The sequence below is a fragment of the Acartia tonsa genome, chromosome 11 (genome assembly GCF_053477335.1).
Source record: "Acartia tonsa isolate MP-2025a chromosome 11, ASM5347733v1, whole genome shotgun sequence".
Taxonomy (NCBI): Eukaryota; Metazoa; Arthropoda; class Copepoda; order Calanoida; family Acartiidae; genus Acartia; species Acartia tonsa.
This window is the reverse complement of record NC_137270.1, coordinates 44,002,762-44,026,605: the sequence shown is the minus strand read 5'-3', so window position 1 is coordinate 44,026,605 and position 23,844 is coordinate 44,002,762. Positions and strand designations below refer to the sequence as shown.

The 23,844-nt window shown below is 38.3% G+C and overlaps 1 long non-coding RNA gene across 2 annotated transcripts; it reads right to left on the bottom strand.

Annotated features, from left to right (window-relative positions):
* Positions 1–455: 455 nt before the first annotated feature.
* On the bottom strand, positions 456–23,813 carry LOC145332610 (uncharacterized). Of its 2 annotated transcripts, XR_013884233.1 has the most exons (5): positions 23,714–23,813; positions 20,547–20,634; positions 1,445–1,520; positions 958–1,013; positions 456–553 (listed from the first exon to the last, which is right to left on the bottom strand). It is a non-coding gene; the product is annotated as an uncharacterized LOC145332610 (long non-coding RNA). The 2 variants fall into 2 exon arrangements; XR_013884232.1 differs by lacking the exons at positions 20,547–20,634; positions 23,714–23,813 and adding an exon at positions 6,584–6,747.
* Positions 23,814–23,844: the final 31 nt, after the last annotated feature.

Here is a 23,844-nt window from a genome sequence, read left to right as displayed (position 1 = left end):
ATTGGCTTAAGGAGGCAATACTGTTTCCCCATAAAAAAAAGATTTATTAATTCTTTTTTACTCAATCAGACAATGATGTAACTAAACCTAAATAATGAAGGACGGGTACACTACACAACAAGGTTTTACCTAAACCTGGATAACCTCTAGTGTACCTGAACCTAGAAACCTCTAGAAGACAGGTTCACCGCATGGTCTTATTTGTTTGTTTACCTGAACCTTGAAAACCTCTAGAGGACAGGTAAACCAGAAGTTTTCATAAAATTTGTGTACCTAAACCTGGATAGCCTCTAGAGGACAGGCTTACCAAGTCTTATTTTTTTGTGTCCTTCAACCTGGATAACCTCTGAAGGACAGGTACACAAAAATGTCTTCCTTTACTTGTATCAGAGCTTGAATAATCACTTTGAGACAGGTTGAAACAATTTGAAGTTACATTTAAGTTACAGTCGCTATTTTAGTTTATAGAATAGATTTGCTAATTTAGAAAATGTGAAACATAAAATTCCTTTGACATGAGGTGTTTGGATACTATTATGGATGGTAAAGGATTCTGAAACAATAATAAAATAAAAACCATAAAAAAATTAGAAAGTTATCTATCTGTTGGAAGCTTAAATTACAGAACCTAATGTGTACTTCTTTTTATACCTCCTAGTTTTGCCATAGTTTTATGCGATTTTTTCAAAATCATGGCTGCATAAATTGTTACATACAATCGGTAAATACAGGGGAAAATTTGTAGTCAATTTAGGTTGCTACCATTAACATAATGTATTGGTCAGTTCGTTCATCCAGTATTAGGGCATTGAAAAAAGGGGGTGGAAGGGTGAATTGTTATTTTAGCCAGCTACAAGTTTCACATGATAATCTGGTGTAAGATCCATGTAATAATAAATCCATTAAACCACATTTGTAGAGTAGCTAAGCTACTAAAATTAATATTTATAATCCTACCTCTTTACTTTGGTTTAAAACTATGAATTTTGTGCCTGCAGAAACATTATACATTCCTAAATAATAATATTAATAAGGATGACAACGTTTATGAAAGAAAAACTCTACAATCAGAAGGAACGTCAAATGAACAATTACTCTTGTTGAGTGTCAGAACTAAATAAGCACAAGAAGAATATAAATGTATTAGTGTAAACAAAATTGCAAGTAGATTTATTGCAAAACTGCTTAATTACAGGTTACTGTTTAAGGGCATACTTACATTTTTAAGAATTGATTATTTAGATGCCTCGCTTATAACATTGTAATATGTTGTCCTAGAAATAATCATTCCGAAAATCAGATGAATGGGATAAATCATGCAAAAAGTTGTTGTCAAAAAAGTTAAAAATCGTCATGTTTCAAAAGCTAACTGTTCAACGGACGGACGGACCGACCTCATTTATAGAAAAACTTTGCTTTAAAAAAACAAACATATAATACTTACCTATTAAAAAGAAAGAAAATATAAGTAGTAGTGAGATTGAATTAAATGGAGACATATCTCGGAAGCACTGAACTAACTAAAATTAAAATAATCAGTTATTAGAATAAATGTAGTAGATCTAGATGCATACTCAGTAAATCAGCCAATAGGAAACCAGCGGAGAAACAATCCGGCCATATTATTGGTTAGAAAGTGTACAGATTTTGGTATGAAAATTAAACTATTTATAATTCATTTAGATAATGAGTCAATTCAACTGGGAATCCTTGTTTGACGATTTATTACGTCTGATGAACCATCTAGGGTTATTTATCTCTTATTATTTGTCTGGTGTGTAATCATTTCAGCAGAAATCACCAAAAATTAAAATATATGTATGTCAAATATTAGTATAAAGAAGCTACAAACTATAAATTATACAAAAATTAAAATATATGTATGTCAAATATTAGTATAAAGAAGCTACAAACTATAAATTATACAAAAAAGATTACAAAGTTATAAATATAAGATTAGATAAAATTTTTCAACCAAAGAATGAAAACTTTTTGTACCAGTTTAATTAAAAGTTCCTGTTAATATGTTGATATGAATTATTGTTAATACGCAGCTTTAGAATCTTATTTTATAATCAGGAACTGTAAATGATTGAGGTGCCCAAAGTTTTATAAACAAGCGCAATCATTTAAGGACTTATATCTTGATTAATTGGTACAAACGAATAGTGTCCCAACGTTTCAACCAATAAATTTCATCTAATGAAAGTGTTATATTTTGTTCCTCATTATTAAGAGTGTCCTTAAAATTCAGTCATATTCAAATCCCAAATTAAAGTAAACTTGTAGTAGCTGCGCTAGTTATGGACTAAATTGTCCATGTCCTTTAGACAACTTGCCCTTAATTCTGTTCACATTAAACTGTCTGACAAAAAAATGCTCAAACAGTCAAGTACTTATAATTGGTGTCGAAATTTTCCCGCATATTTTTAAAAAGACCACAGCTACTTTACAAGTCATATCCATCATATATTTTAGACTTTCATAAATAAAAATGCAACCTTCTACTTATAATCCTTATATAAAACTAACAGGATCTGTGTGTGTACCGAAGGATCTCGCTAACCACTGAACCGAAATGTTTCTCCTTTACAATGTAGCTTCTCATAGGTCCTTGGGAAGGTTTAAAACTATTTTGAGGGAGGGAAATTACTCCACCCCCGGAAATAAAATCAGCCCAATTTTACTACTTTTTATCTACTAAAATAAAAATTAAGGGGTGTAGGGGGGTGGGACTTAACCCCTTTAGGCCTCTAGTGACGAATCCGCTAATATGTAATAATGATGTAAATGCATTAATGTGCATAGCACTCTTGGACAAAATTTACCTATGCAATCAAATGGTTGGTTTGTGTAACAAATGTAAGGTCAAACACATGAAATTCTAAGGGTGAATTAAGGGGGTGTTTACCACCCTTAAACACATCATTTTACCCCCCATCAACATTGAAAAGCATTAGATTACCCCTCTAATATCTTGAAAAATCCCTCATTTCACCCAACTAAAAAAAACTTAAACTTTCTTGGTCATAAAATTATGATTATACTGTTACGTGACTTATCATACACAGATCAACACGCCTTAGTATAAATTTAAAAAATTGATATCATTAGTTTTTGTTGATAGAATTAAGACTGATAGGACGATTCCTTTACCTGACCTCAGTTTGTAGGTAGTATAGATTATGTATGAAATAATAAACCTATTTTTTCAAAAACATCAAAATTTTTATTTTGCTGACTTATTTCAACAGCAAATAGTCATGGATCTAAAGGAATTGGACAATAGCCGATAAATTGATGTACATTCTTCCCAATCTGTAGATTACAATTATTGGTTGAAACGTTTGATCACTCAAATTAATGAACCAACCAATCAAAAATCAGTAAAAAGTACCCAAAGTTGTTAAATCAACAAATAAGAATACGTTATTCTAAAACTTTGGGGACTAGGCAGTAATAAGCAGCTTACCTCCCTGACACATAGTATATAAAACAGGACATTATAGGGTTGGTAAATGTTGCAAAAAAATGTTGTTAAAATTTTTTAAAAAAATAATTTTCATACAGTCACAACGTCAAGCGCATTACATACAATTTTTTAGTGGCGTGCACATCAAATTATCAAGGGATTGTAATGCCTTTTGAAGTCAAAATAAGAGAAAGATAATCTTCTTAATATTTTGTTTTATGGGGATGTTGATACCCCCTTCTGCAAATGATTTTTTTGCTCTTAAATAAGGGGAGGGGAAGTAGGATTTTGACTTACAGACAAGAGACTAAAAATGTAGTTTATTATCACCGTTTTAAAACTACTAAAACTTCAAAAGGAATTCCTGTAAATTTATCATTCCGTTTATCCTGTAAAATTTTGTCTGATTCACAAAATTTAAACAATTAAATGAAAATTGTTTTTGAACATTGATATCGGGCAGAAAAGAATAAGTTTTATTTTTAAAACATGGACGATAATTTTTGATAGTAGCGTAAAACATGAATGTTCAAATTATGTACATGGAACTTTCATAGGGACTTCTTAGTAAAGTTAAACTATTTTTCCAAATAATTTTTTTGTCCTTCTTAATAATCCATCTATAGTGAAAAAATCGATATATTATTACTTAGATGTTGCACCAGATTTTCATATACTCTAAGCGATACTCGCAGCTGGCTAAATAATCCCCCCCCCCCCTTTACCCCATTTCCTAACCTCCTACTGGATAAACGAACTAAACAATAAATAAGCAACCTAAACGACAAATTTTCTCCTGTCAATATTAAGCTATAAAAATTGGAAAGAATTTTAATGAATATAATAGATTTGAAATCTGCATAAAATTTTAAGGATTTTTTATAATCTTCGTTTTTTATATAATTCATTATTTAAGAGCGCAAATACAATTTAAGTTAATAAATTTTGACCAAAAGGATAGGTGGATTGGAAACTACCTGCGCTCTAATTGGTTGAATGATGTACGTTACTTAAGCTTCTCCAATCAGGGCGCAGATAGTTTTCAATCCACCAATCACAGATGTCAAAATTATTTAACTTAATTTGTATTTGCGCTTATAGATAAAGAATTATACAAAAAACAAATTTTATAAAATTCCTTAAAATTTTATGCAGATTTCAAATCTATTATATTCATTAAAATTCTTTCCAATTTTTATAGCTTAGTCAATATATCCACATATTCTATATCCATTGTTAAAAACTATTATTAATGGGTGATCAATATCTCCGATTATAAATCTTAGCATGTTATAACAAAGATCTACTAGGGGAAGGGGGTTCAGACTCTAAATCAAATACAAACTTCATGGGTAATTCCTATTGTGATACAAGCAGTATTTAATAAAGAAAGCATTGCAGCTCTATATATATGCATATATACTAAGAGATATAAGTTTTCCGGAATTTTAATGTAGGGAGGAGATTTGAAATCTGCATCAAATCCTAAGGATTTTTTATAAAATTCGTTTTTTCTATAATTCTTTATCTAAAAGCGGAAATACAAATTAAGTTAATTAATTTTGGCATCCGTGATTGGTGGATTTAAAAAATCTGCGCTCTGATTGGATGTCGTACATCATTCAACCAATTAGAGCGCAGGTAGTTTAAAATCCACCTATCCTATTGGTCAAAATTAATTAACTTAAAATGTATTTCGGCTTTTAGATAAAGAATTATACAAACAACGAATTTTATAAAAAAAATCCTTAAAATTTGATGCAGATTTCAAATCTCCTCCCTACATTAAAATTCCGGAAAACTTATATCTCTTAATATATACCCAGGAATAAGGTATATACAAAGCGAGATAAATCTAAAATAATGCTTGTGAACGACAGCGGAAAATCTCATATAGATTTCGTGATTTTTATCTTGTTTTATGCCTTGTTTGATGTTTTTAAAGGCGTTAGACATATTGATAATTTTATCCAATCTTTAATTTTATGATCTTTATATTAAAAATTGAATTAATGTTCATAATGTCAAGCCGTTAATGAGATCCTTTTTGACAAATACAGAACTAGCATAAACCCAGATACTTTAGTGTAAGAAACAGATTAAATAAATATAAAATACTTTAACTTATACTAAGAAAGCAGCTGTATAAGATTAAGAAAATCAAATATACAAGCATAAGAAAGGGGGGAGGCGGATATGCCACTTTTTGAAACCAAAACTAAAAGACAACAAAGGAACTCGACTAAAAAAAGAGTTACAGGTCTGAGATTTTGCATGGCAGTTGCTTTATAGGGGTACAATATGGAACTGTGAAGAAGCGGCGGCGCAACCGCCGAAAACCGCCGTTTCCTGCCGAATTTTTTTTGCAATTTCTCGGCGGTTTACGCCGGTTGCACCGCCGTTTCTTCACTGTTCCATATTGTAACCCTATAAAGCAACTGCCATGCAAAATCTCAGACCTGTAACTCTTTTTTTAGTTGAGTTCCTTTGACTTTTAGTTTTGGTTTCCAAAAGTGGCACATCCGCCTCCCCCCTTTAATTCTTTACTATAAGCATAGCTTTTCTATAAATATGGGTCTTTACACCTTGGCAACTTTACCTCGGCCAATGGATATTGATCGTCAATTTAGCTTGCTTATGTGGACCTCATTTAATGGTCAGTTCGTTTATCCAGTAAGAGGGGAGAAAATGGGGGTAAAGGGTGTGGTTAGGGGGTATTGTTATTTTAGCCAGTTGCGAGCATCAATTAATCAGAGTACATGAAAATCTGGTGCAACATCCAAGAAATAATTTATTGACGTCACTATCAAATTTCATCCCAAGCATGGTCAGTCGTCGAAACAGCTTAAAGTTTCTATAAAAATGACGTCATAAAATATAAATGACCAACATTAAATCTACCTAAGAGAAATGTGTTTTTCACATCTAGTCTATGAATAACTTTGACCGTCGGTCTTTAATAAATTTTTCAATGGTTTGTTGAAACCAATCATTTTAATCTACAGAATGGGTAATTGTTAAAATCATTATTGGAGTGGTACAACCAATTTATCTTCCATTACCTTATTCCTTAAGATCCCTACAGGAAAAAATAGAAAATATAAAGAAAACCTTCAATCTTCTAAAACGAACAAAAATAATTCTTAATTCCATTTTTTTTTATGTTTCTTTAAATCACATCACTCATAATAATAATAATTTTATAGTGAATATTTTCACATTATGCATGTGTATTTAGTGAAACTAATATGAAAATGAATATTATACGTATAATAATACAAATGGGTGAGTATTCACTGCCGTACATTATCACATCCGTATGTAGAGTCATATTCGCAACAAGGATGATATTATTTACTAAAAGCGAGGCACAAAAAGCAAGGCTGAAAATAAAGACAAGTTCGTTTAAAGAACATATGTTAAGGCGTCAAAAATCAAGAATAAATTTGAGAGGAATTCTTATGTAGCATGAACGACAGACCATGTAAATTGTGTATTAGATCTCATTGGTACAGGAAATCTTCACAAAAAAATCAGCTGTTAATCTTGAATAGCAGCCAAGAAATCACATTTTCCCATAGCGTTACGGACTGATGGATGAACAGACATACAAAGTTAATTATAAAGTAGTTCTAGTAAATAAATTAAGTAAAGAGACTGTTTATGCTGTAGTAATAATATGCGGTTCTGATCATTTGTCCGTGTGATATGTGTGCGGATGTTAGGGAACACCAAACAACTCATACACTCGTAAGAGATAAGCGAGTAATAATATTGGATTTATTATTACTTGGATCTTACACCAGATTATCATGTATTCTAATAAAATGGTATCTAGAGCGGGCAAAATAACGGGGAATAGTCCCTTGATTGCCCCTTAGGGTTAGGTAATTGGCCCTGCAAGGTTAGAGCCCCCCCGTAGGGGCTAGAAATAGGAGAAAAGCTACTGTGAAAAATACAAAGAATCGCCCCATAAGGTGCGATGTTACGAAAGGGACTATACCCAAATAACGATCCCCTGCCTCCACCCCCTTTACCCCATCCCATCTCCTCCTACTGGATGAACAAATTGACCAATAAATGACATTTAAAAACTCAAAAGAAGTTCAAGACAATTTTCCACTGTCATAATATCCACGTATATTCTGCATCCATTGCAATACGTCATTTTTACTTGTTTGTTTTTCAGTAATTGGAATTTTACACATTTATTCTTCCTTGATAGGATAATTTTCTTATGATTTAGCATTACAGACAACCCACCCAATTACTAAACTTCTATATTTGGTGTCAATTTGCCATAAAACATTGCAATCATTTGAAACATTAAAATTTTGTATCATGGTAAAAGTTGCTCTCGTTTGTGCATAGTATTTTAGTAAAATTTGTCTACTGCTTTCTCCATTATTTACTAAGTATATTTGCAATTACTTTTATTTAATATCTTCCAATTTTTAACATTTACAAAACGGCCTGCTTTACTGAATCAAGATCCGTGACAGATCTATATAGGAAATAAATAAATAAATGAGCTCGAGTCTTCCAATGGTAGAGTGTTTAAAACTCATAGTGCTCCAATAATCTTCATTAAACTCTCATTGACCAAAGCAATAAGACCTTTATTCTATTTGTTTATGGAATGAATTAAGTTTTTCACTTCATGTTGATATTTGAATTACATTGAAGTATTTAATCCTTATTTCATAAATAAAAAATATACGTTCATAATAGAGTAAATCTAAGAAAACTCTATTTTTAAAGAATTTGATTGTGGCGACACTTCCTTTGTGTTAAAATATTAAAACTAAAATTTTAATCATATTAACCCTTTGGTGATGGTGTGGTATTCGGCAACTGTGAGCCATGCCTATGGCACCCCTGACCGGGGTTCGGGGAAGGGCCAAAGGCCCTCCCCCGAGTCCTGGGGAAGGGGTCTGCCGACCCCCTCCCTATGCCTAAAATTAATGATTGAATCTGACAAGCTTTATTATGGTTAAGCTGCATTGTTAATTCCCCCCACCCTTCCCAGGGATGGGGGATCATTATTGCCCAAACTGACTATTGTATATGTATTATATTGCTTTTATTTATGATTATTTATTCCTATCTGTGTAGCTATTGTTTGTTGTATATAACTTTAGTAATCCTTAGACCTTCAATAAAGGAACAACTGAATAGATGCTGTTTGTTATTTAGTGATTGTTAGAGAAGCGTAGCTTCTCTATAGTAAAGGTGTCCACGTCTGTTCACACTGCCGTAGTCATTTTGAACTCTGGTGTCTGCCATTTATCCTCGGCGGATACCACAACTTTTGGTGACAGCTGTGTGAGATTACGGCAAACCACAAGTGTAGAGCAGACGCGCAGCTGAGGCTAAGGTACTCCCAGCAGTGAAACTGGCAAAACTGACACAAGCAACCTGAATTACCCACCCTGGATAGCAAGGTCTAACTCTGTATCCGGCAGTTGTGGAAGCGAGACAGCGAAACTTGACGGAGAACCGCGAGAAGCGCCAACATCTAACGGAGAATTGAGCGCTCAAGGGCTGAAACAGGCCAACTAAGTGTAAACGGCTGAAAATAGGCCAACATTTACTGCAAGAGATAGCAAGATTCGAACCAGCGGCGTTGCAGGACGGGACATTCCCTGCCACCATCAGCCGGATTCGGATACACGGCGCTGCAGGACGGGACATTCCCTGCCGCCGATAGACTGAAACAAGCCAAGGATTCGAACCAGCGGCGCTGCAGGACGGGACATTCCCTGCCGCCAACAGCCGGATTCGGATACACGGCGCTGCAGGACGGGACATTCCCTGCCGCCGATAGGCTGAAACACGCCAAATAGCTGCGAGCTGCGAGCCAACATATGAGTGTAGTGTACCAAGCAGAGGAAACTACGTCAACTCCAAGTATCCTGAGAGGCTACAGCGCAGCCACCCATCTAGAAAAGCAGATATTATATCACATTGTAGGGATTACCACCCTAGTGTGATGGCTAAACAATAGATTTATGAGCAAGGATTGGCAAACAATTTGTTGTGTATTGTGATAAAACTAAAAATAGAACAGGCTTGGTAAGCAAATCTGTTATGTATTGTGATAAGGCCAAAAATAGAATTTAGATGTAATATAACAATACCTTGATAAACAATCTAACCACCCAAGCCTCCAGCACAACAAATACATCCCTTATTCCAGAGGAAAGGGAGGGGCCCACTCTCCATTGAAGAAAATACAATCAAGGTGACATAACAATAAGCCTAGGATTAAGGAGAAAGGGCACCATTACCTCATCACACAGTTACCTCAAACCCACAGCACTCCCCCCTTCCCCACAGGGGGAACGGACGGCTTCACCCCGTCCCCTCACGCGCTTCCCTCCTCCTACCCACACTTGACTAAGTCCGCCCACGGTGTGGAGCTAGCGACCGGGAGAACAGAGCGCCATTTACGGGTCGCGCAACAGAGTTTGGGACATATCATAAAATTCAACGGACAAAGCGGACCAATGAGAGAGCGAGTTGAGGGATAAGTGCGCGTTTTACCTGTGTGCGCGGATTTGACGGTGCGTAAGCGCGCTGCAAGGAAAGGATATTTCACACACACACACACACACAGGAGCGGAGCTACTCCATAGCATCTAACAGAGATATTTTTAGAAAATAAAGAATTACAAGCTTCTCCCTCCTATCTATAGTGTGATAAAGGAAAACCCAATCAGTTCCTGACAGCAGTTCAGACCCTCAACAGCTATCTACCCCTACCAGCCTACTCTACAAACTCAGGATAAAACTAGTGACAAGTACATCTAAGTTATATCTTTGTAGCTAAACTACCAACCTAGTGATAAACAGTGTTGGCTGCTAGGCTAGAAAGCCTCAAGTGATAAACCATTTATAATATTGCCTTATAACTTTGTGTCCCGCCGCTGAACCGTTGACCCGATGGAGCAGCCGCAAGCGCAAGGAGGCGACCAAGCCCAAGGATGGCTCCAGGATGACCCCCAGCCGGCTCCAGCCGAGTACCGCAAGCTGATGCTGAGTAACCTGCCGGAGTATAGAGGGCCGCCCAAGCAATCCTGGAGTTCCCACATCCGCAGACTCGAGATGTCATGGACGGCTTACCGCGTGCCGCCCCATGACACCCTCAACCGCCGCAACGCCCTTTTACTGTCACTGGTAGGGCAAGCGGCGGAAATGGCTTCTCATCTGTTTGGCGAGGCAGGCCAAGCCTTGACTTACGAACAAGTCAAGGCCGAGTGTGAAATGTTATTTCGTCCAGCCTTTGAATCCCAGACTTTGAAGCAAGCCTTCAGGGATTACAGGCAACACTCGACAGAACCAATACAAGCATACATATCCACAAAGTGTGCCTTGTATAGGGAGGCCTACAGCCATGAGGATCTCGAGTTATTAATCGATGAATTAGATCGTGGCATTCGTAACGCTAATGTGAAACGTGAAATGATGAGTCATGAGATCGCCTCTGTACCTGAGTACACGAGGCGAGCCATGTTCACCGTCACAATGATTACCAAGCAGCTGAAGGAGGGTGTGTGCCTAGTGGACGCCACCGACGGGCTCACGGGATCAGCCAGCGTCCAGTTGCCCAACTACAACGAGTCGGAGCCAATGGAGATTGGCGCCTTGGCTCCGGGTCTCCACCAGATGGGGAAGGTCGCCCCAGATGACAAGACTTCAGGCCGCTGTTACCGCTGCCAAGGGAAAGGCCACCGAGCCCGAGACTGTCCGACGCCTATGGAAGTCAGCCTGGAGGAGAGACGCACCCAGCCACGTCGTGACCGTCCTGCCAAGTGCGAGCGTTGCCACTATGCTGGCCATACGGCGGCCGAGTGCAGAGCCGACTGGGACCAGGTAGCCGGCCGGAGGCGCACCGCAGACAAGGGCGCTCCACCAGGAAACCCCAGCAGAGTAGCCAACATGGAAGGGAGCGCGCCCCCAGCACCCCCGCAGCAAGCAGCCGCCCCCAACGCAGCAGGCCGAGCCGACGGAATGCCGCAGTTTGGAACCGTTCCAGCTAGGATCAACGTACTGGGAGGCGCGGCTGAACCCAACCGGGTTGGCCTGGGCTTCAGCCTCAACCACCTGGGGCCGGAATTTGTGCAGCCCAACAACATTGCCGAGCCAGAAGTTCTGAGGCCCCAGCCCTTTAGCTTAAACATGATGGGGCCTGCCCGACTGAGCCTACCCAGCAAGAGTGGAGGGGCACTACCCAGCGTCACTGAGACGGTGTACGGGGAGGCCCTGGCGGCCGTTGAACGAGAGAGGCAGGAGGCGCTAGCCAGCGCATCAGAGTCGATGTATGGGGCGCCACCCGGCGCCGCCACCTGCGATGACTGGGGGGTGCTATCCAGCGCCTCCAACCTGGTGCCTGGGGCGACAACCGTCGCCGCCACCGAGATACCTGGATCCTGGAACGAGCCAGCAGTCCCAGAGGAAGGGGTGACACCCGTCACCCCCAGCCAGCCAGCGCCACCAGCCTGTAGGGAGAGCCCAGCCATACACCATCCAGCGCCCCCTGCCAGCCGAGGGAACCCAGCTGCCCAGCACTTCCAGTCGAGCCAGGATAAGTTAAATTTAACAAATGTATTGTATCCAAATTATTATAAAACCCCAACCTTGCCTGTGCCTCCTGCACCAGAGGCTGGGGAGATTGAAATTTGGGGATATAAGGACTTGCCTGTGCCACATGCACCTGAGTTCCTAGGGCAGGGGAGGGACGTGAGTCAGGGCGAGCCTGTGCCACACGCACTTCAGCCCCATGCCACTGGGCATGCCATGGACAAGGGAAGGGACCCCTTGGGGCTAGGGGAGCCGACACCCAGGCAGGCGCCAGTCGCCTGTCAGTCTGTCATTGGGGAGGGTATCGGGGTGCCCCGGACACACAAAGATAACGCTCAATGGAAATTTGTATCTAGCCAGGAGCAGCCCAGCCGTGTCCAGCCTCAAGAAGCAGCCGTGACCCGAGCCGAAGATCCCCAGCCGCGTGCGCGAGGTAGATGGCTGTCTGGTAGATTCTCACACTGGTGGATGGTTCTGTGGGGACTACTGCTGGCAGCCGTGTGGCCTACAACTAGCTACGTCCTGGTAGGGTGGGACTGCGCCAACCCCACCCACGTCACAGCCTACAATAAGGAGAAGATGTGTAGCACGGAACCGCTACACCAGGAGGTGCCCCTGGGCCATGAAGTACATGTCCTGCAGCAAGTCAAGATTAGGGAAACAACAGGATACAGTTGCCAGCTCACCGTGTCCCAGTGGACATTCAGGTGTGGGGTATGGGATCACCTCAAGGTGACCTCGGTCCCCACCCTCATGAGGCCAACCAAGATTGATCCAGAAACGTGCCGAGACCTGGCCAGGAACCGAGTCTACACGCTGCCAGGCAAGACCCAGCCACTGACGTTCCAGCTGAACCATCCCCTGTTCTTCACCCTCGACATGGTGGGCGCCTTGGTCAACAGCCCCGAGGGGGTGGGTTGTAAAGGAGAGAGACTTCGAGGGCCAGCTGTACCGCAATGAATTAGTGCTCCAGGAACGACGGCTGCTGGTCAAGGAAGAGACCTACGTAGTAGAGGATGGACGGGTGGAGTCCCAATCTGACCACCTGACCCTAGAATGTCCCCATTCTGAGCTGTCTTGCATCACTGGGGAAGCCACCTACGTGTGGGACCACCTGGGGAGAGATTGCCCCTTGAGGCTGATCCGCAGCCTCCAGCCTAGCCTAGTGATGGATGCGTTCCTGGTTGACCATCAAGCCCAGTTCTTCATCAACATGACCACCCCCACCTCAATAGTGAACTGCGACTTTGAGGCCCATGCCACCAACCACCCAGCATTGTTCGTGGCAACTGACCCGGCCGCGGCAGCGCTGCCCAGAGTATCGGCCAGGGATGTTGATGTCCCCCTGCAGGCCCAGATACATGCAGGTTACATTGGATTTACCCTGGAGACACGCATGAAAAGCACAGCGGCAGAAGAAGTAGCGGCCAACTGCTGGAAGCTCCAGCAACTAGACCCGGCCCACCCGGTGCGTGTCCAGGGGAGCACGTTCTCTGTGCTGAGGGGAGATGTCCTGCTCCAGCTTACCTGCCAACGCAACAAATACGTTGTCCGTGAAAGCAAGGAATGTTGGGACAAAGTACCAGTGGAACCCACAGGATTTGTAGACGCCGTGACACGGGTGTATAGCAGCCACGCCACCAAGATTCCCTGCTCCTCCACCTACCCCCTGACTGTGCACGCGGAGGAAGGCTGGATAGAGCTAACCCCCGCACCTAAGAAGAGGCCACCCCCGCTGGATACGCCCAAGCAGCTGCTGACAGAACCCTTGGATGATTTTAGTTCGGGAGGCTTGTATTCACAGGCTGAGCTGAACGACTGGCAGCAGCTGCTAGCGTTCCCAGCGTATAAAAGCGCCATGCTGACCGGCCTGTCCTATGGCTCGTGCGTTCAGCAAGGTAGCTGTTCGGCCACCGGAGACCATGGGATCGTGTCCTACAATATCGACCAACTGGCGGAGGAAGGAGAGGCCGCCCTGGATGTCTGGGCTGGGTTCAGACAAGCTATTCACGAGTGGGGAGATGGCGCAGCCATACTGTGTTTGCTGTTGTTGATCCTCAAACTGCTGGGGGATCTGACCATCATTTCCCTGGCAGCCGCACAAGGAGGTGTACGGGCCGCCATGAATGCGATGTCACAAGTGTTCCTGTACCATCCAACCTTGTACAGGAAGGCCTTGGCCAGAGCCCGGCTCACCCATGCCAAGTCCCAGGACTTTTCAGTAGACTGGGATGCCATTCCCATTGGCCGGGAAGCCGCTGAGGAAATGGTGTCCATGCAATCGGCCGATAGCGGGCATGACCGCCCAGGCAGGCCTGGACCGCCCTCTGGAAGACCCCGCGGCCCCTCGGGAGGCCAGGCTGCCGCTCAGACGGTCAACTTGGCAGCCAGTGCCCCAGCCGCTGCCAACAACAACCAGAATGCCCCGCTGCTGACCGGCCCCGCAGCAGCTGTGCCCCACGCCAACCTGACACCTGCCGGCGCCGAGCTACGTGTCCAACCAAAGCCAGCCTCTACCTTCTATCCCACGTTGGGAGCCCATCAGCCCTGAAAATCACCACTAGGATTCCATTGAATCATTATCATTTGTATATATCTTAGCCCTAAGGAGCGGGCCGAAGGCCTCAACCACTGTCGGAAGTCTGGCAGGGAGACCCCCTCCCAGCCTTCCGAGGGGAGAGTTGTGGTATTCGGCAACCGTGAGCCATGCCTATGGCACCCCTGACCGGGGTTCGGGGAAGGGCCAAAGGCCCTCCCCCAAGTCCTGGGGAAGGGGTCTGCCGACCCCCTCCCTATGCCTAAAATTAATGATTGAATCTGACAAGCTTTATTATGGTTAAGCTGCATTGTTAATTCCCCCCACCCTTCCCAGGGATGGGGGATCATTATTGCCCAAACTGACTATTGTATATGTATTATATTGCTTTTATTTATGATTATTTATTCCTATCTGTGTAGCTATTGTTTGTTGTATATAACTTTAGTAATCCTTAGACCTTCAATAAAGGAACAACTGAATAGATGCTGTTTGTTATTTAGTGATTGTTAGAGAAGCGTAGCTTCTCTATAGTAAAGGTGTCCACGTCTGTTCACACTGCCGTAGTCATTTTGAACTCTGGTGTCTGCCATTTATCCTCGGCGGATACCACAATGGTAATGTGAAAATTATAATTGAAAAAATCTTTTTAAAATCATTTAAATTAATACATATTTACTTCTTTCTTTTAGATAGTAATGGCGGGGGAGGAGAATTGATTTATTGAGAAATAGATAAATAGATATGTACTTATAGAAAACTAGCCAATAGCGAGATAGTTATATTGAGCCAACTCTAGTGCCTAGTATATTTGAAGAGATAAGAAAATAAGTGAATTATAGAAAGCTTCTCTTAAATTTACTTTGCCTAACACAATGTCTGCAATCCACAAAAATCGAGGGATAAGACAATAGCCGGTAAATTGAAGTACTTCCCCAATGATGATACACAAAATTAACCCTTCTGTATATTACAATATTGAGGTTAAAACGTTTGGACACTCAACTTAATGACCCAATCAATCAAAATTCAATAAAAGTCCCCAAAGTTGTTAAACTAACGAAAAGGTAACGTTGTTGTAAAACTTTGGGAACTTGTTTAATGTGTAATAAACAGCCTAATGTATTCTCCATCCCTGAAAAAAGAATCTACGAAATGATAAAAAATTGGTAACTACATGACAATATTGGATTGTAGAAGATACAGCTGGGAGCAAATGGCTGATTGCACCCAAGAATCATGGCTATATCAGATTTTTTGTTGTCTTTATAAAGCTAATTGAACTGGCGTTAATCTGCGACCGGCCAGAGATAGAGGGGACAATGGGCTGTTTATTACACTAGTCCCCAAAGCTTTATAATAACGTTTTCTTATTCGTTTGCTTATTAGCTATCAGCACTGGATTTTGATTAGTTGGTTAATTAAGTTGAGTGTAGAACAACTAATTTTAATCTACAGAAGTGATAGTTTTGTGTATCATCATTAGGGATGTAAATAAATCTATAGGCCTTGTGTCTTATCCCTTTTGAATCCCTGGCGACCAGCTCCTTAGCTGTAAAAAAAAAAAGATTTTCTTGTGGTTTAGTATTGATTTGAATAAATCCACCTTTTACTTATTACATTTTTTTCTATTAGCTTAGTTATCCTTGTTTGTGTCTTTAGTGTAACACGTTTCTAATGAATCTTTTTTAATTTTTCTGCATTAATATTTTGTATACATTGCATTGTTGAAATAAATCTAATAATAGTTATTCCTCGCATCGTATTATAAACTGCTTTCCGCGGATATAGAATGTACAATTATAAGATTAAAACCAGTTTTTTTTAGCCCCCTTTCAAAATTATTAGACAACATCTAACGACCCCCCCCCCCCCTCTTACTTTTTAAATTTTTTGTTGTCCTCTACTTAATTTATTATTTGAAGAATAAAAAATGAATTTTATTTAACAAACAATACATGTATAATATACGCTTATAGCATTGACTGTAGGGACACTTTCATAGAATTGATTATAAAGAGAGAAAACAATATTTCTATTGGAAGAAATTTGCCAGTCAGTGAGGTTACTTGTAGAAATACTACGTATTTAAATATCTAGGTCAAGAAATTGAAAACCAAATCTATCCCACTCACCCACTACCAAAATTTTTAAAATTTTTGTTCTTTCCTCAAAAATAAGAAATAACAAGGATGACAACATCCATAAAAGCGAAGCACTGAAACGGTAGGACAAACGGACATTAACACTTGTATGGTATCTGAACTGAATAATCAGAATTTAAAAGTATTAGAGTCGAAGCAAAATTGTAAGTAAATTTGTTGAAAAAACTGCTTGAAGCAGGATAATGTTTATGGACATACTTACATTTTTGGACTTGATTATAGAGTTGCTTCGCTTAAAATATTGTTCGTTGTTGTCCCAGGAATCAATATACCAAAAATCAGATCAAACTTGAAAATTTGTTTTAAAAAAAGTAGAAAAATCAACATTTTTAAAATGGACGTACGGACATTCTGGTAATGATTATAGAGTTGCTAAGCTTTCTAAATCTTGCCCATCTACTACAGGAATCATCATGCAAAGTTTGAAATCGATAGGACAATTATAACATGCCTAAATTAACGAATAAAAGCTATCTATCTCGGACGGACGGACGGACCGACCCTAATTATAGAAAAGCTTCGCTTTTAATAACGTAGGAGGATCAAAGATAAATTAGAACTCAAAATTTCTAGTTGAACATTGAACCCCAACCCCCCCTCTTTATTTTTTTTATATAAATTGGAACTAAAGAGGGGTGTAAAGTAGTTTTTCGTCTTTAAAAAAAAATAATTGAGGTCTGAATATATTATATTGTGAATTTCCCCGTAGGGTTAGGCCCTCAGCAAGGGTTATGCATATGATAAAAAAAGCCTTCCCTCCTCATTTTCGATTTTTAAAAAAGAGGGGGGTTACGTGCCCCCATAGACGTCCAACCCCATTTAAAATTTACCCCTACCCTGGGGCACCCCAACCATTTAGGAGGGAGTATTTACCCCCCCAAAAAAATAAAAAATCTCTAATAAAAAAAATTTTTGCGCGCTTTGCGTGCATTTTTAATACTATGTATTTAATAAAATTTAAATTCCCCCCCCCCCCAAATTTTACCCGGGGGGTAAATTTTGGGGGGGGTAAACTAAATTTACCCCTGCCAACATATTTCAGGGAGGTAAAAAATATTTGCGGCGCGATTCGCGCGCCATTTTACCCCCCCCCCCCAAAAAAAAAAAAAAAAATTACCTCCCCCCTTAAACAAATTTTTATCCCCCCCCCAAAAAAAAGCTTGGACGCCCCTGCGTGCCCAATAGACAATTTGAGAGAAATCACCATAAAATAAACTAAAAACCAGAAATATGTAAATATAGCACAAATTTTTATGACTATTAAATTTATGCCTCACTTTAAATATTGTACCTTGTTGTCCAAGGAATCATTATTCCAAAAATCAGATGTATAGGATAAATATATCATACAAAAAGTTTTTAAAATCAGCATGTTTTAAACTTCATGATTATGATTATAGATTTGCTACGCTTCCTATCTCGGTACTAAGGAATCATCATGCAAAGTTTAAAATCGATAAAAATAATTTTAACATTTCTAAAAAAACAAAAAGAGCTTAACTATATGACCCTAATTATAGATAAGCTTCACTTTTAAAAAGATGATTATACATAATAAATTATGATGCAACATCAATTTTAAATTTGTCAAGAAATGATGACTAATCTCATAATAATAATAAAAAACTCAATAACACGGATTTAATAGCAAAGCTTTTCTGCTTTTATAGTGCGTACGTCTCTCTGTCCAAACGTTTAATTTAGAAACGTAGCAACTTTTAATAATCCTATTTTTTTTCCTAAAGTAGAAACTTTTTTTTCTTTAGCTTAAGATTTCGGTAGTTACTAATCCAATTGTGTTTCTGTAGCTTACATATTAGGAAAGCTTCATAAAGGTCCTGGGTTGGTATTGGGTTGTTTTTTATCATTTAAATGCTAAGATGGTTTTATTCAGGTCATTTTCTGTCCTAGATGCTAAGGGCACAGCCGATAATGAACAAAAAGTTAAGTTCGTTTACTTGTTTTTGAAATGATGATTCCTATAGGATAAATTACATTAAAAATAATTTATTGCCAATATCTTTCAAAAACTGTTTATTTTCTTTACTTCCTGTATAAAATTGTTGCACTACTTTTTATTTTTGACACACCCACTTTATATTTTTCATAGCAAGGCTTCCCTATAGTTCCAAATGTTCTTTTGTCAGTCATAACAAATATGAGGGAACATGAATTACAAGCTTCCAAGCGTGTAATCTTTAATACATCGGTCTATCAATTATGCAATGAAAGGCACTAGATTATTCTTATATAAAAGTAACAGGATGTCTGTATCTGTAACGAACGATCTCGCAAACCGCTGAACCTATATGGTTCTACGTTACATTATAGCTTCTCATAGGTCCTGGGACTGGGAGGGTTTATTGCTATTTTGGGGGAGGGTACCACCACCCTCCAAATAGAAATAGCCCCTAGAGAAATATGACATGCCAAAAAAAATCTTATTCATTTTAAAACAAAGTGTGAGTGGAGGTTAATTTCCATCCCCCACAATTTCGTGGCGTAGCCGATAGTATAAACTTTTGTCAGAAGTTTATTGTTAGGATTTCCATGACCACTGCTCTATGGCTCACTTTCTCCATAATTTTTTGGTGCCTCCCTATTTATGAATATATTCATCCCAATTATTTTTAATCGCACATTCTTCACAATAACAGAACAGGAAAACCCATGTCTAGTTTTCTTTATCTCAGCTTTCATGGAATTATTGAACATATCAGAGTCCAAGGTTGATAATATCCATAAAAGTAAATCACCACTTTTCAGAAATTTGAACAAACAATCATTAACCTAAAAGCAGGATTGATTGCATTTTTAAGCAAGATGAAAGAGATTTGACGCTGTTAATATTATTCCTAATCATCCTAAGATTCTCCATTTAAAGAGAAAGAAAGCAAAATTTTAAAACACAGCACACGATCTTTTACAACATTATTTAGCAAACGGCCATTTAAGATAAATGAGCAAAGAATGCGCACGGAACTGACAAGCTGACTGTGTCAATCTTATTCTCAGAACCCTTATCATTATCTGGAAAAAATTACCGGCTGTTTCCCTCAGTGCCTAATTGAGCATTTAGAACCCCCCCGGGCCCCCCCCCCCTTATTTTGAAGTAAATCGAAATTAAGGGGGCAGTTTTTTGTTTGTTTGTTTATCACTATAGGTCAGGATAGGTTAGGTTATATTTGATAATGGGTGGGTGGCCCCATAGAGTTAGAGCACCGCAGGGCTTGGCCATTTTTTAAAAAAAACAAGGGGGGGGGCAGTGTTTCAAAAGCAATTTGAGGGAAAGCATCAAATAACCAATTCAACAGTTAGTTCTTGTATAATACATTCTTTTAAAAACATGATGAAATGGCATTTTATATAATAATAGTTTTTTTTTATGAAATATGAATAGTAAAATCAATTTGTTTACAATGGGTTTTTGTTTGGTTCAACTTAGGTGGCATTTTATGTGTCCATAAAAGCTCTATCTTATCGTCACAGACTAAAAAAAGCTACTGAAAGACTTTTTTCGCAAAAAGCTTTACACATATTTTTTCATATTCTCTGATAAAATGAATCTCCCCTAATACAAGTCAACCAATTAAATGCTTGATCTATATATTTATTTGTGTAAATATCTTTATTTAATACACAATTTTTGTAATTCTAACTATAAATAGAATGTAAAATGAAATCATTTACAGGGGTAATTATACGGCCTACTCCAAGGCTTAATTCTTATTATCCTTGCTATGCAATTTTTAAAATGAATTAGTTAATAAATACTATTCTATTCTATTACCTGATTTCGTTTAGGTTTCTGCATTTTTGGTTTGTGCTTGTTCTTGTTATTGAGAGCTAGTTTATTTGGCAATTTTGATTCCAGATATCTAAGATATTAATTGGCGGTTATATAGTACCTACAAAGTGCATTGTTGAGTATTGAAAACCCTCCTCCAAATATTTTTAAATCAAGCTGAAATAAGTTGGACGGGGGTGTTGAAAATTAGGGGGAGCGTTATCCTTGCTCAACGGGCACTTTATGTTAAATCACCTATTAGATTGCATATTAGCAAGTATGACAAAATCCAAAATCAACGAAGTAAAGCAAAATTATAAGAACGAGAAAATGCTTATGGGTTGGAGAAATTTTTACAAGGAATTTAAGTAAGCTTTTTTAAATGCAAAAAAGAAAATAACATTTTCAGTATAGCTTTAAAAATCGATTTATATCAGCTGGATTATAACCGGTTCTTAGCCATACTAAAAAATATGTATAACATGTTATTATAGACAATTTTCTATGAACATTTTTTCTGACCCTCCTGGCTAACAAAACTTATACTTTTTTCATTTTAATACCCAAAGGAAGCTGTCTATAGTACTATGCGATAAATAACTATTTTATCATACCTATAAAACAAGGATGACAACATCCATAAAAGCGAAGCACTGAAACGGTAGGACAAACGGACATTAACACTTGTATAATGTCAGAACTGAATAATCATAATGTATCAAAGCAAAATTGTAAGTAAATTTGTTGAAAAACTACTTGATTCAGGATAATGTTTATGGACATACTTACATTTTTAGGACTTGATTATAGAGTTGCTTCGCTTATTACGTTATACTTTGTTGTCCCAGGAATCAATATACCAAAAATCAGATCAATCGGATGATTAGATCACATAATATTTTTTTTTTTTTTAATTTTATAAATCGACAAGTTTCAAATGGACGTACGGACATTCTGGTATTGATTATAGAGTTGCTACGCTTTCTAAATTGTACCTAACTACTACAGGAATCATCATGCAAAGTTTGGAATCGATAGGACAATTCTAACCTGTTTGAATTAACGAAAAGAGCTAACTCTCTGTGACGTACGGACGGACGGACCGACGGACCGAACCTAATTATAGAAAAGCTTCGCTTTTAAAAATGATGTTACATAAGCGGATGGACAAGTTAATAAGTAATAAAAAACAAAGATTTTCATAATTATCATGGGAATTGTCACAAAACAAGGATGACAACATCCATAAGTAGCGAAGCTCAAATATTATGAAGGGATATCAGGAAATAAATTGATATAGATCAGTGTCATACAATAAACATTAAACTTTGTAAAATAGGGAAATCACGAAACCCTTAAAATCACGCAACCTTTAAAATCATGAAAATCTAGGAATCGATCTAGCATCGCAATTAATAGACAAATCTTAATGAAACTTGATGGAAAAATGTAAGATACACGCATATTCAATCCCTAAAAATTTCAGCCGTCAATCCTGAATAGGAATAGAGAAAATCACGAAAAACTAAAAATCTAGGAATCGATCTAGCACCCCAATTTATTGACAATTCTTTTTTAAAAATCTGAAAATATGTAGAATGAAAAATTGAATAATCCCTAAAAAAGTCAGTCCTCTATCTTGAAAAGGAGTTGAGAAAATCACAAAAACGTAAAAATCTAGGAATCGATCGAGCACCCCAGATAACAGACAGATGGACAAAACAATGTATTATATTAGATGGGCATATATAATGGAAATCTGCACTAAAATTTCAGCTGTCTATCTTGAATAGGAGGAACACAGTAATAGTGTCTGACTTATTATGACGTAACAAAAAAAAATAGCCAATGAGAGGCCGTTATTGACCAATGGTAAAATTTATAGTGGCCTCTCATTGGCTAATTTTTTTTGTTACGTCATAATCAGTCAGACAATATTACTGTGTTCGAATAGGAGCTGAGAAAATCACGTTTTTCCCAAAGCGTTACGGACGGACAGACTGACAGACGGACAGACAAAGTAAATTACAGAGTAGCTTCGCTACTAAAAATGATCAGCCGCTAAGCCCGCACAATTTGTTTAAAAATTACATTTTTCTCAATTTGGATAGACAATGTAGCTTTGCAGTTCTAAGCCTTACTGAAAATCATATATAAATAGCATCGTATTACAGACAATTTTCTACGAATATTAAAATAAAAGCCATAATATTAATACCAGTTTTGTTAGCCCGTGCATTTGGCACCTTGTGGCCAACTAAACTGGTTCAGATCTTATAATTTTCATTTAGATAACCGCGAAAAGCTGTCTATAATACGATGCGATAAATAACCATTTCTACAATTACAAAGTACAAATTAATATGGTTTAATTCAGATGGGGATATGGGGGGGGGGGAGATGTGCTAATTTATTAATTCAGAGAACAATCTTGTTTTGAGAGATTTTAAGATATAAATTACGTCACTGAGTTAGCCAATCATTACTAGTACATGCATAAAATACGTTTGATTAATTTAAATAATTAGATACTTGAAAAAAAATTGTTCATTTTTCTTTTTATACAACTTGTGGTTTCGCCTCCAGCCCATTTTGGCTTTTTTTCTTCATTTGATTTGTTTTAAAACAAGAACAATAATTTGTATAAATAGCACAGCTATTTCATATACTATTTTACTTAGTCCCTAAACTCTGGGGGAAAGAATAGTTATTTCTCGCATCGTATTATAAACGGCTTTCCGCGGATATAGAATGTACAATCATGAGATTAAAACTAGTTTTTTTTAGCCCCGAGGTGCCGAAGGAACCGGCTATAGAAACTAGTTTTAATCTTATGATTGTACATTTCTATATTCGTAGAAAGCTGGTTATAATACGATGCTAGACATAGTTTTTTCGTATGGATGAGAACCGGTACCTATCCACCGGATTCGAATGAATACGAGAAAATATAATGAAATCATCTCAAAACATGTACAAAGCTTCACCGGAAAGTTTTACCAATCTGATCTAACACTTTCCGAAATATTCACTGATTGATCATTACTCATTATTAAAAGGGAACCTTCACAAATAATCTATCTTTAATAGAAGCTTTTAAAAACAACGTCTCTCCCCAACACTAGGACTGATGGCCATCTTGAATAAAGATTAAATAAAAAATCAATCACCTTTTTCATCTAATCTCACATCGTATTATCACTACGTTTTAACTTTTTTTGTTACATTTTGTTTAACTTTTTCTCACATTTTATTTCAGTATGATTATCTGAAAAATAAACCATATCACTAATATTATAAT